Source organism: Trachurus japonicus, chromosome 18, assembly GCF_045865225.1.
Source record: "Trachurus japonicus isolate A0001 chromosome 18, Traja_1.0".
Classification (NCBI taxonomy): Eukaryota; Metazoa; Chordata; class Actinopteri; order Carangiformes; family Carangidae; genus Trachurus; species Trachurus japonicus.
This window is the reverse complement of record NC_140924.1, coordinates 4,528,715-4,544,766: the sequence shown is the minus strand read 5'-3', so window position 1 is coordinate 4,544,766 and position 16,052 is coordinate 4,528,715. Positions and strand designations below refer to the sequence as shown.

Below are 16,052 nucleotides of genomic sequence, written 5' to 3'. Positions count from 1 at the left end.
GCTCAACAGGACCAAACAGTAAAAGCTGTATCTCATGGTTTGATGATATATTTGCTTACTCCCAAGTTGTTTCATGAAAAACAGACACTATGATATCATTATAAAAATGGTGAATTATTGGGGGGCCGTGTGGCACAGTGGGTTAAGCAGGCAGCCCATATACAGAGGCTACAGTCCTCACTGCAGTCGGCCCCAGGTGAATTCCACTTTGGGCGGCCCTTTACTGCATATCATTCCTCCTCTCTCTCCCATTTCCTGTCTGTTCACCATCACTCAGCTCTGTCACGCCACAACTGTAATCTTGCGTCAGAAAGATCGTCACCCCCCTCCCCCTCTCCCTTTCTCTTTGTTGTCATAGTTTTCCTTTTCTCACTCCCTGTTACAGTAAGTGTTTCTTTACGATTGTGCTCTCAAGATAAATCATAATATTTTCTATTATGATAAAGTACAAAATGTGACAGAACTACACATGGACGGCCGATGACTCAATAATTCCAAAGATGACATAAAAAAAAACAATAACAAGAAACGTCAAGTTTACACTGTTGAGTAACACCGTATCAACTCTGTCTAATGGCCACAATGACAGATTTATATCAGCGTTGTCAGAGGAACTGTTGTTGTCGCAGAAAACTAGTTGGCTGTAGGCTAAAAGCTACTGCAAAACCTTCCATCAACACAGTGACAACAACATCAAAAAAATTTGCTCACCTTTTGAGGCATCTGACAGGGCACATGCTGAGAGGAAAATCAAAAAGCGAAGTACTGATTTTGTGTCCATTTCATTGCCGGTGAAGTTTATTGTGTTGATATAACCTCAGATACTTGAGCTTGACTGAGAGACTGAACCGGTTCACAAGTACTTCCTATGTCTTGTGTGGGTTGGAAAGGTGCACACTCCGCCCAGTCTGACGAAACACTGACAAAATTCACTGCCTGGAATAATAATATTTATGATGATAATAGTAATAAACTCCATTTAAGGACTAACTGATAGGATTTTAACAAGGGTCACTTAAAAAAGCATGAAATCAACAGGTAACAACATAATATGTTAAGATTCTGACAAAACAAATGATTATTGTCTGTTTGTTTGTTTCCCATGTGCAGTTGTATTACATTATGTAACATATGTACACTGAAAATGCAAGTATTTGTAAAATAATGTCCAATTAATATTAGAAACTATAACAGCTTCATATGTTGACATACATGAATTCACCCTGAAGGTAGAGATGGCTCAGATTTCAGAGAATGAAAACAATCATAGAGTAAACCCACGTCTTGGTTTTGTTTTTTTAACTTTCACCTAGGAGAGTGGCTGTGTGCTCCCGCGAACTGAGAGAGCAGCTGAAGGAAGCAGTGACGACACTTTGACACGTGAAGCTGTTATGACGGGTGACGTCATGCTGTAGTACTGTGGTTTGTTACAGCAACACAGCACGAGAGGAGAGAGTTCAGAGAAAGGTTTCCTGCTTTACTTCCTCATTTTGGTGGTTTGTCACTTCTAAGTACACATGATTCAAACTTTTTGATAGAGATAGAGAAAGATAGATAGATGGGGCAGATTCCTTTATTGTCATTGTTTTAAAGAACACAATGAAACAATCAGTGGTACTTAAACATTCACACATACGCAAAGACTGTCACTATGTTTATATTACAGAAAACTGAATTCATAGATACTGTATATGTATACATATCTAATGCGACTCTTGAAAACTTGTCAGTCCGTCTTGTACCTGAGCAGCGTCACACACACTTCCTGTTTGTGTCCTAACACTGTGCTGCAGGCTTTGATCTGGTTTAGAAAATATGAAGGCCCTGTGCTGCCACCTGCTGGTCATCTGTGAGAATACAACATGAAACCGACCACTGCCTTGAGGAGAAGCATCAAGTGATACACCATATAAAAGCTGTGACAGATTTAACAGCGTTCCCACTAAACGAGAAATTTAATGCAAAATGAAAAAGGTTTGGTGCTTGTCTCATCACATGTTTACCTGCTGCACTAAATATCAGTGTACTTTCAATGGACAGTCCAACAGAAAAAAAATGAATATTCATGCCAAACTGGGTTTTTGTGTGAATGGTCCGAGTTTCCCACAGTGAATTAGTCCGACCACCAACAGCTGCAGAACCAGCGACAGCACAATGAACACAGTCCGGAAGAGGTAGATGGAAACGGAGTGATCCGAGGACGGAAAGGTCTCTGCAAAGAAACAGAAGGTTTGACGAGGACTAGGAAACACTTGAAAGTAAGGATTAATTCCTTTCAAGCATTATTGAAATTAAGGCACTAGGGAAACACGAACTGTATCTACAGTACAACCACCATCTATCACACAGTGACAACACAACACAACTGTCTCACCTCTGAAAGCCAGCGGGCTCTGTGGTGATTCTCCAACTCCAGAGATTTTACACATGTAGAGGCCGGCATCAGCCATGGAAACACTTTGAATAGTCATGGTTCCTGTGGAGCTGTTCCCAATGAGGAGTCCGTCTTTATAGAAAGCAGCTGTGAGGTTGGAGATGCTCTCCTTGCTTCTACATCTCAGAGTCACAGCTTCTCCCTCCTTCACAGGGAGGACTGGACTCTCCAGGATCACAGAGCCACCTGAACAACATCACCACATGTTCAATGACACAATGAGGATCTCAGTGTAACATGACTGTGGCTTCACAGCTGAAAACATCAACAATCCACTCACCACTGACTGTGATGTTGACAGCGTTGCTTCTCCCTCCTCTTGGCCCTTCACACCAGTATTCTCCACTGTCCGACACCACGGCATTTCTATTGGTGCAGTTCACTGATGATGTGGATTCCTGACATGTTGAAATATTCATCTTGATGTTCTTGACTCTCCACTCAGGTGAGACATCTACACCCTGACAGCTGAAAGAGACTGACTGGTACTCAAAGAGCTGCAGTCTGGACGGGACGATACAAACATCTGCACCTGAGACTGACAAACACAGAACAGCAAATCCAAACTGAGGCCACGCATGTTCAATTTGTAGATTTAACAGACTAGAAATAGATTCAGTGACTGTCTCTAACACTCAGGAGTGTTACATTAAAATACACAGCTTTTCATCAATGGTGAAAGTTTTTCTCCCAGATATTACATGTTGTGTATTGCTTTATGCCTTTTAAATCATAAGAGTCATTGATTGTATTGTACAAAGCCATAGTTCAAATTTAGATGCAATTATGCTTATGGTTAAAAGTAGGGATTAGGTTGGGGTTAACAGTACAACCGTACAGACCCAGTTAAACTCTTTAAAAAGTGTTGGGAACGCTAATCAGCAATATTAGAACAAATTAGTGGAACAAAACTATTTTGCACTGGACCTCTGTGATCATTACTGAAAGTATTTCAAATAAAAATGCAAAATGTGACTGTTGCTCTTGTTCTTATTCAGACGTTACCAACATCCAATATGCGGGATTCTACAAGTTTAGTTGCATTTTTGTGGTGGAAATTCACTTATTAACAACACAATGCAAATATCATGAACTATGTCCACCTTACCTCCTCCGTCCTGACTGTGAGTAACCAGCAGCAGCAGATTCAACACTGAAATGATGAATGAAACAACTGTATATGAGACAATCAGATTCTTAAATGTGAATTAATGTAAAACCATTAGATTTTCTGTTGATTGCTTTGAAGCAGCAGTGCAACAGTTCACATGTTTGTTAAAGTGTCAATTGAAATTGTAATGTTACTAAAATGATTGATTGCAGTTTTCATCACAATGCATAAATGAATAAGTGAAAATAAATATTAGACTTTCCGTTATTAAATGTATTTACACTGTAATTTTCTGAAAACAGTTGTATAACCTGTTTTGTACAGCAATGTAGAATCAATAGTATGAAGCACCTAGAAACACAATGGTGTCGTTGCCTGTTGCTGTTCTGAATTATCACTTTTAACAGTCTCCAAACTTAAAGTATGTGTATTGTCAACACTTGTCTGATGTGAAATAAATGAATATGAAATAGTTGCAGTACTCACAGAGCTGAGGACAGAGAGCTGTGACCTCCATGATGTCCTGCTGCTGACTGACTGTCTGAGCATCGATGTGAAGTGCAGACGTGAGAACCTTCAGCTTCCTGTCTGGTTTATTTCTGCAGTTCAGGCAACGTGACCTCATGGTGTCTTATTAATAAAGTTAAAAACCACATCAGTCCAAAACGACTTACCCTGTAGATTGATTAGGTGCATCATCCTCCAATCAACAGAAGATCATTTAACTACCATTATTGTAAAAATAAACTGAAATAAAATTGAAATAAGAGGTGTTTTTTCTGACATGTTGACCTCTGTGCAGGGCATTCAGACAGTCATATGTTGCACCTTTATGATAAAACTGTTTAAATTCATATTTCATTGTTAGTCTTTAGAGTATACACAATGATCACAAAGTTGAAACTGAATTTCAGACATTTTTGCAAGTCATTACAGAGCCATTTAATGATCATGAGGACTTTTGACAGTAAGCCTATGTAACAATGCAGATCATTTGAGAAGAACAGGATCCGGACATGAAGATAGTTCAAATCAAACAAACAGTGTAATCATTTGGAGCTGATGCTGAAGAAAACCAGAAGAAAAGCTGCTGCTGCTGTTGTTTAATAACTAACTGTTGAAAATTGCATTGAACTAAAATTGAGAGGATTGTTGAAGTTTAAAACTGATGTGGATGAACTTTAATTTTAACGTTAATTATACAGAGGCTGTGATTACATAAGGCTGTAAAAACAATGATAGAGAGAACACAGGAGCTTGTCTTCATGTTTTTGTATTTAAAATTTGTTCTGTATGGTCCTCACAAAATAACCATCTTCACCACAGCTGGTTTTTATTATTTTCAGCTTGGTTAAAACTGTGGTGGTGTCTTTAGTTTCCCATGTGACTAAATGTGTCTTAATGTCAAACTGCATCTATAGCGTCTAAATAAAACCCTGAAGATGCGCTGACAGCTCCATGTACATGTCACGTCTCTCTGTGGTTTTTCACCTTGGTGACAACAGCCAGCACAAAAACCTCAAGTCACACACACAAAGATCAAATTAAAACACACCACAGCACCGTGTGTGTGTCCTTCACGAGTTTCCTGTGTTTCTGTCAAGTTTTTTGGGCGAATGTCCGAGTTTCCCACAGTGAAGTCTTCCCAGCAGCAGCAGCAGAAGAACCATTACCACAACGGTTAAGATGATCCTCATGAGGAGAAGGACATGGATGAAGTTGTCTGAGAAGAGACGAGTGTCTGTACAAGTGTCTGTACAAGTGTCTGTACAATTATCTCTGTGGAGTTCTGCGAAGACGACATAAATAATCTGCTGTTAGAAGACGAACACGACTAAACAGAAGGAACAGTGAATGTTTCACCTGCAGCTACAAACTATGATCTTGACCTTTTGACCTTTTGGATAGAAAATGTCATCAATGAACATTATGAGGACACAATGACCCTTGACCTTCAATGACCGGACTCAGTTTGTCTTTGAATCTAAATGAGTCTTTGTGGTAATTTGTAAAATGTTGAAAAAAAAAGAGAAAGGAAGGAAAGCCAGCACACTCAAAATCCCTTCTAGAGTTTTATTACAGGACAGGTAGGGCAAGCACAGACGTTTTGACTGGAGTCATTTTCAATGTGTGACGGTTGAAACTGTAATAAAACTATTCAAAGGGATTTTGAGTGTGCTGGCTTTCCTCCCATCCAATTTGTAAAACATTTCGTCAAGGTGTTGCTGAGATCTTGTGTTCATGAGGCCAAAACATGTTTTGTGAGGTCAATACAACCACAACCGTAACCTTTGACCTTTGACAACATCTGATCATTTCATGTTTTCATGGTAATGAAAGTTTGCATCAAATTTGAACAAGTTCCCTCAAAGTGTGATATAAGCTTCATGAAGATGAGACAAACTGTCAAACTGCAGGCTTTTATTTTGAAACGTTCCTCTCACCTGTGACAGTCAGTCTGCTCTCTGCTGACTCTCCAACTCCCTGGACGCTGCACTTGTACAGTCCTTCATGGGACATGTAGACGTGGTGGATGCTCATGGTTCCCGTGGAGCTGGTCCCGATGAAGACGTCGTCCTTGTAGAAGACGGACGAGACGTTGGACAGTGTGTTTTTCCAACAGCGCAGAGTCACAGCGTCTCCCTCCGTGACGGGAAGAGCAGGGATCTCCAGGATCACACCTGGACACAATGAAACATTCAGTGGTTTAAAGAGGTCAAGATGAGTCAGTGAGAAGAAACAGTTGAGAAGAAACAGTGAAACACCTTCTCTGTGAATCACAGTCAGACGGCTGTTTGCAGACTCTCCAGCTCCAGAGATGCTGCAGCTGTAGAGTCCTTCATCAGACCTGGACACTCTGGAGAAGGTCATGGTTGAGCTACGTCCCGTCTGAACGGAGACGCCGTCTTTATAGAAATCAGCTATGATGTTGGTGGAAGTCGTCTTGTTTCTGCAGCGCAGAGTCACCGTATCTCCCTCCATGACAGGAAGAGCAGGACTCTCCAGGATCACTGAGCCAGCTGGAGAACATAATGGAGAAGAGAAAAGGTTGACGAGTTACTCTCAATGGAAAACTGGAGAGAATAAAACATCTTTACCACTTTAAATGGTCAAACCCAGACCAATAAAGTGAGCAAACTCTTCATTGTTAATAATAATAATAATACATTTTATTAATAAATTATTGTTCACATGTTCACTGATGATCTGTAGTGATTTCAGATGAAACCCCCCCAAAAAAACCAATGAATGTACCAGTGATGGTGATGTTAATGCTGTTGCTTCGTTCTCCTCCATCAGTCTCACACCAGTATTCTCCACTGTCTGATGGATAAATTCCTGCTGTTGTGCAGGACAACCCTGATGATGTCCTCTCCATGTTGCATGCTGGAGTAAATTCTCCATCGTCTCTGGCTCTTATTAACCGAGCAGAACCATCAGTCCCGTCACATTGGATAGAGACAGACTCACGAATAAAGAACTGCAGATGGTCTGGAGTGACACGAAGAGAAGCTGCACCTGGAAGTTCACAAATAAAACATCTAAAAATTGGTATTTTTATATCCACCACAACTGGAACTAAATTCCATCGGTTAAAAACAAAGCAGCATTGTAGCAGGTCAACGTATAGTTCTTCATTAACAAAATAACAAGAGTGGTGGTAGGGTCATGGCTTTGCCATCAGGTTCAAGTAAAAATCTCATCAGACCAGACATAAATTTAGATCAAAGTCCCCAAAACATAGAAAAGCATCAAAAAAGTAGTTCCTCACCACTTTCTTGAGCATAAAGACTCTGAACTTGTGTCTCCAGCAGAAGAAATTCAAGCATCACTGGAGAAACAAAGGAGCAATGTTGTAAATCAGCAACAGATGCTTTGATGAGCAGCAACATATAAAAGTGAGGACAGAAAGAGAAGAAATGTGACACTGAGTACTCACACAGTCTGAAGCAGAGAGCTGTGACCTCCATGTCGTCTTGCTGCAGACTGAGCCTTGAGCTGAAATACAACTGAAGTATAACGTACATGACAACTTCCTCTTCCTGTGGAGGTTATTTCTGATGCTGCTGCAGAAGGGGGGCAGGCTCTCAGAGGCTGAGGTGGGCTCTCAGTCTGAGATACAACAACACTGTAAGGGAGGATCAACCATCTCTGCACCTCTGGTTGGTTCGAGGATACTTAGAGATAAATAGATGTTAAAGCACATCCCAAAACGTGCACACATGCTTAAAAGTCAGTCATGGCAGATGATCTGTCTTGATGCTGCTGTGGGTAAAACAAAAAAATTGGCCTAAGCTCTAAAAACTTACCACAGTTGAAAGAGACCAGAGTGTATAAAAGCATTGCATTGCTACTATTTGCAGATGACGTGGTTCCTGGTGGCATCATCGGCCTGTAGATCTTCAGCACTCACTGGACCGGTTCACAGCTGAGTGTGAAACGGCTGGGATGAGGATCAGCACCTCCAAATCTGAGTCTACAGTATGGTTCCTTTTCTACCTTCACTACACCCAACACAGACTGGTCACTAGATGGCAGTCCAAAATCATTTACCAGGCGCGAGGAAAGAGGCTCAACAGACAAATAATACGGAGGAAGGCAGAGATGGCAGCCTAAGATGATTTAATATCAAGGTTCAAGGTTTATTTATTAGTACCAGATGGTAAATTGATCCTGTGTTATTATTCTGTGACAGGGTCAAGCAGACGGGTCAGAGGTGAGGACACAGGAATACATGAAAGCTAATTTTTTAAAAATAAAAATAAAATAAAATGAAGGTTAAAAAAACTTACCTGAGATGTTTTTAAATTAATTCTCTTAAGTTTGTTATGTATTTGTTTTCACAGCACCAAGTGCTCCTCTCTATTGTGTGCTTATGTAACCCCTACCTGCACCTGTCACTAAGACAGACTCAGGGTGTTTTCACACATGTTTAGTGCGCACCCTAGTGCACACCAAATGTTAAAATGATACATTGTTTAATTTTTCAGTTAGTACGGTTGCTTTCACACCTGCTTTTTGTCACTCGGGACCAAACTTGGAGAGCGTCATGTCTCCATGACTACCGGTTGAAATCTGGAAGCGCTGATTGATAAAACTTTCATGATGGAGACTCAGGTAGGACCGGTTGTTAGTAGCTCTGGTCATTTATTTCTATATTGTTTGTATGTATAACTCTTGGCAAACGATCAGATCCGATCTAGTTTGATACTTCCGGCTGGTTTCCGGTTGCGTTCACCCAGCTCGGTCCCGTTAGTTCCCAGTTAAACGCTAAACACGGGCGGACCTCTGCTGCTCGGTAATCAGCTGCTCCGCGGACACAAAGGGACGGACCCGCTGACCTGTCCAGTGTCTGAGCGACTCAGCGGACACGCACTGACCGGCTGCTGCTGCTGCTTCGTTTGTGGGGACCCAAGCACCGGACGGTCTCCCCGCTGCGTTAACCCGTTGTCAACGACTACGGGAGCCCTTTTAGCTCAAACTTGTTGAGTTCGCCTGGCAGTTGGGTCGCACCAGAGTGTGGTTGCTTTCACACACCAACTAGTGCGCACCAGAGTTCGGCTGGAGCCGAACCGAGACGAGACCACCTCCTCAGGCCGCACTAGTTTTGGTGCATTAGAGTGCGAGAGACTGACCCAAACGGGACCAAATTTTGTGCGATCTAAATTTAGTGCGCACTAACACTGCAGGTGTGAAAACACCCTCAAATATCAAACAGGAAGATAAGGGTCGACTTTAATTCTAGACTCGACGAGGAGACTGCTGAGAGTTACCTGCCTAATTGTTGAATTAGACCTGCAATATAAACCCCAAATAACACACACAAAAACAGACTGACAGTTTTAAAAGAGGTTTATTGAACCCAATAAAGATATTTCACAACACAGTATCTCAAAAAGCTAAGTAAATTAAAGTGAATACTGCATTGAAATACTACAGTGCCATCATCACTCAAAGCTGGATTCACAATATACAGTTCTTTTAGGTAGCATTGTTTGGACCACAATTGGCCAATTGAATATTTTTGAACCAAAAAAGAAAACTTAAAGCAGAAGTAAGTGGTCCGGTCGTTTTCGCTAATGCTGCGTTCCAGGCAGGCTTTTGAAATCGTAAATTACAGCTTCAAGTCACAACTTACGACTTTGTAGCGTTTCAGGCAACCCACTCGTGTTTCTCCGACCTGTTTTACCGGTGAAAGTCACTATAACGGCCACTCGTAACTTCCGACCCGTGAACTCGTACCAGATCGAACTGGTACAACTTCACGGTTGGAAAAATACGAGTTTCCTTGAACGCACCATAACAGTCCTCGTCCCTACGTCGCCACATTCACGGCGTTCCTTGGCTGCACACACAGCCCTGCATGCCGTTCTCTCTCCTCATTGGATAAAAACTGTAGGATACGATAAATGTTTTCTCTTCGGCTCAGAGCAGAGCAGAGTGACTGACAAGACCCGTGTTTCAGTCCAAACACTCTATGTAAGTGATTGCTGTCGGAAGATATAACTATTCAAGACTTATATTAACACAAATATATCACTTACTTCTGCTTTAATAAAAAAAAGGAAATTGTCCCAAAAGTTTAAATGAATAAAATAAATACAATGAGTGCACTCAAAGTCCTACTGCCCTCTTTCACAGTGAATGTTCCAAGGTGAGTATTGCGATGGAGATGAAGATGTGGATGACCCCTTGTCCAAAGGTGTGTGGCAACCAGGATAGAGATGCAGATGGATGACAGCAGATGATAGTAGCACACATGGATCAAATCTTGAAGATCCTCAACCAAATGAGATGTACTCTCAAACTTAAAAAAAAAACAACAACCTGCCAACAGTTATATCAATAGCCTACAATGATATAATTGAAAGTGAACTCATGAAGATATTATTATGACTTATAACTTATGAAGATAGAAGATAGCCAAAGTATTAAAATTGCTCTCAAAGTGTGGTGCCTTCCAGAGCTTTATGAAGAGTTAGACTTTATGCATCTTCTCATGTGGTTTGTATGCGCGAAGCTCAAATTATCAGCAGCATCTACAGCGTCTAAAACCAAACACAGAGCAGCAGAGAGAAAAACCAACATGTGTCTTTATATGGATAGCTGATGTGTCAGTCAGTCGCTCTGTGGTTTTTAACCTGTGAGACAGAATACCAGTCTTCACCACTGCTGGTGTCTTGAGTTTCCCATGTGACTAAATGTGTTTTAATGACAAACTGCATCTGTAGCATCTAAACGTTAGTCTCAGCCAGCACAAAAACCTCAAGTCACACACACAGATCAAATTAAAACACACAACAGCACCGTGTGTGTGTCCTTCACGAGTTTCCTGCGTTTCTGTCGTCAAGTTTTTTCTGCGAACATCCGAGTTTCCCAAAGTGAAGTCGTCCCAACAACAGCAGCTGCAGAACCAACATAAGAACAGTGAAGATGGTCCTCATGAGGACAAGGACATGGATGAAGTTGTCTGAGTAGAGACAAGTGTCTCTAGAAGTGTCTCTAGAAGTGTCTTTGTGGAGTTCTGCAATGATGACAGAAAAAATCTGCTGTAAGCGTTACTCAAACTCGACGAAACAGAATGAACAGTTGGAAACATTTCACCTGCAGCTATAAACTGCAACCGTTTGACCTTTTAGATAGAAAATATCATCATTGTACTTTATGAGGCCACAATGACCTTTGATGACAAGACTCTAGTCAGTTTGTCCAAGCTTGAGTCCAAATTAATCTCTTTGGTAAATTAAAAAAGTTACCCCAAGGCATTGCTGAGATCTTGTGCTTACAAAAGTTTGAACAAGTGCCCTTTGAGGTGTTTCTGTGATATCACCTTCATGAGAATGGGATGGATGTAGGGGACTTTGCTATAATATGACTTTGTGCCAAAATATCAAACTACAGGCTTTTATTTTGAAACTCTCTCACCTTTGACAGTCAGTCTGCTCTCTGGTGACTCTCCAACTCCCTGGATGCTGCACTTGTACAGTCCTTCATCAGAATTGGAGACTTTATTCATCCTGATCCCATATGTTGGACTGTTGTTCATTGGGATGTTGTCTTTGTAGAAAACAGCTTTCAGGTTGGTGGAAGTTGCCTTCTTTGTGCAGCGCAGAGTCACAGGATCTCCCTCCATCACAGGAAGAGCAGGACTCTCCAGGATCACTGAGCCACCTGAAGAACATGTTGAAGAAGAGCAAACTTTGATGAGTTACTCTCAGTAGAAAATGTAAGAGAATAGAATAAAGTGTATAAAAAAATAATGATAAGGACAGATGGAAACATCTCCAGACTACCAGAAAAAATACCAAATCCAAAGAAGGCCAAAGACCATAAATTATATTTTATGACTCCCCTGCACATTCTGTTTTATACTACAAAATTATACAATGTAAAAATGTGTGGATATATGAAATAAAACAGAGAGAAACCTCAGATTACTACATGTTCACAGTAGATCTGTAGTGGCTTCAGAAGAACAGTGAACGTACCAGTGATGGTGATGTCAATGCAGTTGCTTCTTTCTCCTCCGTCAGTCTCACACCAGTATTCTCCACTGTCTGCTGGATAGGCTTCATCAATGGTGCATGACGACCCTGATGATGTCCTCTTCATGTCGCAGAGTGGAGTTAACACTGTAGCATTTTGGAATTTTCTGAACCGAGCAGAACCATCAGTTCCCTCACAATGCAAAGAGACAGACTCAAATGCAAAGAACTGCAGATGGTCTGAAGCAACACGAAGGGAAGCTGCACCTGAAAGTTCACAAAAAAAGCATCCAAAACGTTTATTTCAATATCTATCACAAGAGGAACTAAATTCCAGTGGATCAACACACATCGACTTTGTGGCAGGCGGTATAAGAAATAGTTGAATTAGCTCATCTTGTTAAACTTCCAGTTCAAGTTTTGGCGCTTTTCCACTAGCACGGTACAGCCCGGCTCTACTTGTTTCTTTTGTTTTTTCAGTAGTACCTGGTACTTGGTACTTCTTTGGTAACACCTCGGCCCTGATTCCAAGCGAGCCGAAGCGATACTAAACGTGACGTCAGCTGACCGCCTGACTGACTGAGTCTGGAAACATTAATTTGGTACTATACCAGGAAGTGGAGTTGTGACTTTGCAGATTTTTGCCTATTTCTGAATGTCATGACTGTGAAGTGGAAAAGAGCCATTTGTTTTCAGGTAAGTTAATGAAAAATTGAAATCTCATGCACTCATCACAAATAAAACACGTCAACATTCTTCGACAAGTGATGCATGAAAGATTGTAAAATATAAAAATGTAGTTCCTCACCACTTCCCTGAGCATAAAGACTCTGAACTTGTGTCTCCAGCAGAAGTAATCCAAGCATCACTGGAGAAACAAAGGAGCAATGTTGTAAATCAGCAACAGATGCTTTGATGAGCAGCAACATATAAAAGTGAGGACAGAAAGAGAAGAAATGTGACACTGAGTACTCACACAGTCTGAAGCAGAGAGCTGTGACCTCCATGTCGTCTTGCTGCAGACTGAGCGTTGAGCTGAAATACAACTGAAGTAGAACGTACGTGACAACTTCCTCTTCCTGTGGAGGTTATTTCTGATGCTGCTGCAGAAGGGGGGCAGGCTCTCAGAGGCTGCGGTGGTCTCTCAGTCTTGAGATATGATGTCACAACCACTTGCTACAGTAATTCCTTGTTTTAACCTGTTTGTCCAGTCTTCTTTGTTCAGGTCTTGCTGCTGCTGCTCCAGCAGATGGCAGCATAAACAAGGTACTGTCACTGATACGTGCAGATTTGTTCAGGAGCCAGTCCAATTTACTGCCAGGTACACACCCAGTAATTAAGTATGCATCTCGTGTGAGTGTTTCTGGGTGTGGCAGGACTCAAGAGTTAGGTAAAATCTGCTCCTGGACAGGAATTGACCCAGGAGAGTGTGGAGCCCAAGTTCTGTTAATAATAATAAAATAATAATAATAAATTTTATTTAGAAAGCGCCTTTCACGCCACTCAAGGACACTTTACAGCAGTTAAAATCATCAAAAACACAGAATAAATCATCAATAAATAATACCAAAACAAAACACACAGCACGGAATAGACAACATTAAAAAGCACAAAATAAACAACAATAAACACATCAGTAAGAATGAATAATGAAGAGAGCAAATAAATAAAACTGTGCAGAATAAAAGGGAAGTGTTAGGGTGAGGGGTGGTGGGGTGGATAGGCAATTTGAAACAGGTGGGTTTTGATTTTTGTTTTGAAAAGAGGGAGAGAGTCAATGTTACGGATGTGAGATGGTAAAGAATTCCAGAGTCGGGGAGCAGAGCGACTGAAAGCTCTGCTCCCCATGGTGCTGAGGAGAGCAGGGGGCAGTGAGGTGGAGAGAGGAGGAAGATCTGAGGGAGCGTGCTGGAGTGGCAATGTGGAGAAGATCAGACAAGTATGGAGGGGCGAGGTTGTGGATAGCTTTGAAAGTATACAGAAGGATTTTGAATTGGATTCGTAATGTGACCGGGAGCCAGTGAAGTTGCTGTAGGATGGGAGTGATATGGTGGGAAGAAGGGGTTTTGGTGATGACACGTGCAGCAGAGTTTTGAACCAGTTGAAGCTTATGGAGAGACTTGTGAGGGAGACCAAAGAGGAGCGAGTTGCAATAATCAAGACGGGAGGTGACGAGGCTGTGGACAAGGATGGAGGCGGTGTTGGGAGTGAGGGAGGGACGGAGTCGATTGATATTACGTAAATGAAAGTAGGCAGCCCGAGTGGTGTTATTGATGTGAGATTTGAATGATAGAGTGCTGTCAAGGATGACACCCAGACTCTTAACCTGAGGGGAGGGGGAAACTGAGGAACTGTCGATAAGAAGGGGAAACGGTCAATTTTGGATAGTGTAGATTTGGTGCCAACTAGAAGGATTTCTGTTTTATCACTGTTTAATTTGAGGAAGTTGGAAGTGAACCAGGATTTGATTTCGGTTAAGCAGGTGATGAGGGAAGAGGGTGGGAGTGCGGAGTTTGGTTTACTGGAAAGGTAGAGCTGGGTGTCATCCGCGTAGCAGTGGTAATGGATGTTATATTTACGGAAGATGGTGCCAAGGGGGAGGAGATAAGTGATGAAGAGAAGGGGCCCCAGGACAGAGCCCTGGGGCACACCTGTAGTGACTGGGGAGGGGTCAGACTTAAATGATTTGAGCTGGATGAACTGAGTGCGGCCTGAGAGATAGGAGTGGAACCAGTGAAGGGGGGTGTGGGTGATGCCGATGGAGGAGAGTCTATGAAGGAGGATGGGGTGGGAAATGGTGTCAAAAGCTGCACTTAGGTCGAGGAGGATGAGGATGGAAAGTGAACCGGAATCAGCTGCAGTGAGAAGATCGTTGGTGATTTTTATGAGTGCAGTTTCGGTGCTGTGGCGGGGGCGGAAACCAGATTGAAAAGGGTCATAGAGGGAGTTTTGAGTTAAGTGGGTGTGTAATTGGGTGGCGACTATTTTTTCAAGGATTTTGGATATGAAAGGTAGGTTGGAGATGGGGCGGAGATTATTGTAGTTGTTGGGGTCTAAGCCAGGTTTTTTCAGAATAGGGGTGATAGCTGCAGTTTTGAGGGGTGAGGGAACAGTTCCAGTGGTGAGTGAAGAGTGAATGAAGGCGGATATGAGGGGAAGCACAGAGGGGAGACAAGATTTGACAAGGGTGGTGGGAAGGGGGTCAAGCTGACAGGTAGAGGGTTTGGATTTACGGATGAGGTCATAGATTTGAAGGTCAGTGGGAGGTTGGAAACTAGAGAAGTGCTGACAGTGTGGCAGAGGTGCTGGTGGGAGGAGAGGAAGTGCAGGTGGGAGAGAGGGAAGTGAGTCTGAATCTAAGTGTTGGTGAATGATGGAGATTTTGTCATTGAAAAACTGCATTAGGGAGTTACAGGTGTCAGTTGAATAGAGGTGGGGAGGTAAGGAGTCAGGTGGCTGGAGAGTTCTATTGAGCAGTGTGAACAGTGATCTGGTGTTTCCTTCATTGGAGATAATCTGAGCGGAGTAGTGGTTTGTTTTGGCTTGGATGATTGAGTCCTTGTAATGGCGTATGTGGGTTATGTACATTTCTTTGTGAATGGTGAGTCCAGTTTTCTTATAGAGTCGTTCCAGTTGGCAGCCTTTAGTTTTCATGGAGCGGAGATGAGGGGTATACCAGGGGGCAGTTGTGGAGAAGGAGACAGAGCGTGTTTTGAGTGGAGCGAGGGAGTTGAGGATGTTGCTTAGACTTGTGTTGTAGAGGGTTATCATTTCGTCAGAGGTGGTAGAACAGTCCGGGATCAGAATAGTGTCAATGTTGGAGCAGAGAGTGTCAATGTTGATGTTCTTTAAGTTCCGGAATGAAATGAAGCGTGGTGACTTGATTCTTGAGAGGCAGAGTGCAGTGCTAAAAGAGATGAGGAAATGGTCACTCACATGGAGATCGTCAGCTGTGCAGTTGGAGGGGGTGAGGCCAGAGCAGCAGATTAGGTCCAGAGTGTGTCCTTTTGTGTGTGTTGGG

The 16,052-nt window shown here is 42.3% G+C and overlaps 1 protein-coding gene across 1 annotated transcript in view; it reads right to left on the bottom strand.

Annotated features, from left to right (window-relative positions):
- The window catches only part of LOC146968414 (high affinity immunoglobulin gamma Fc receptor I-like), a 182,670-nt gene that overhangs the window by 141,286 nt on the left and 25,332 nt on the right, over positions 1-16,052 (bottom strand). The window lies entirely within an intron of this gene.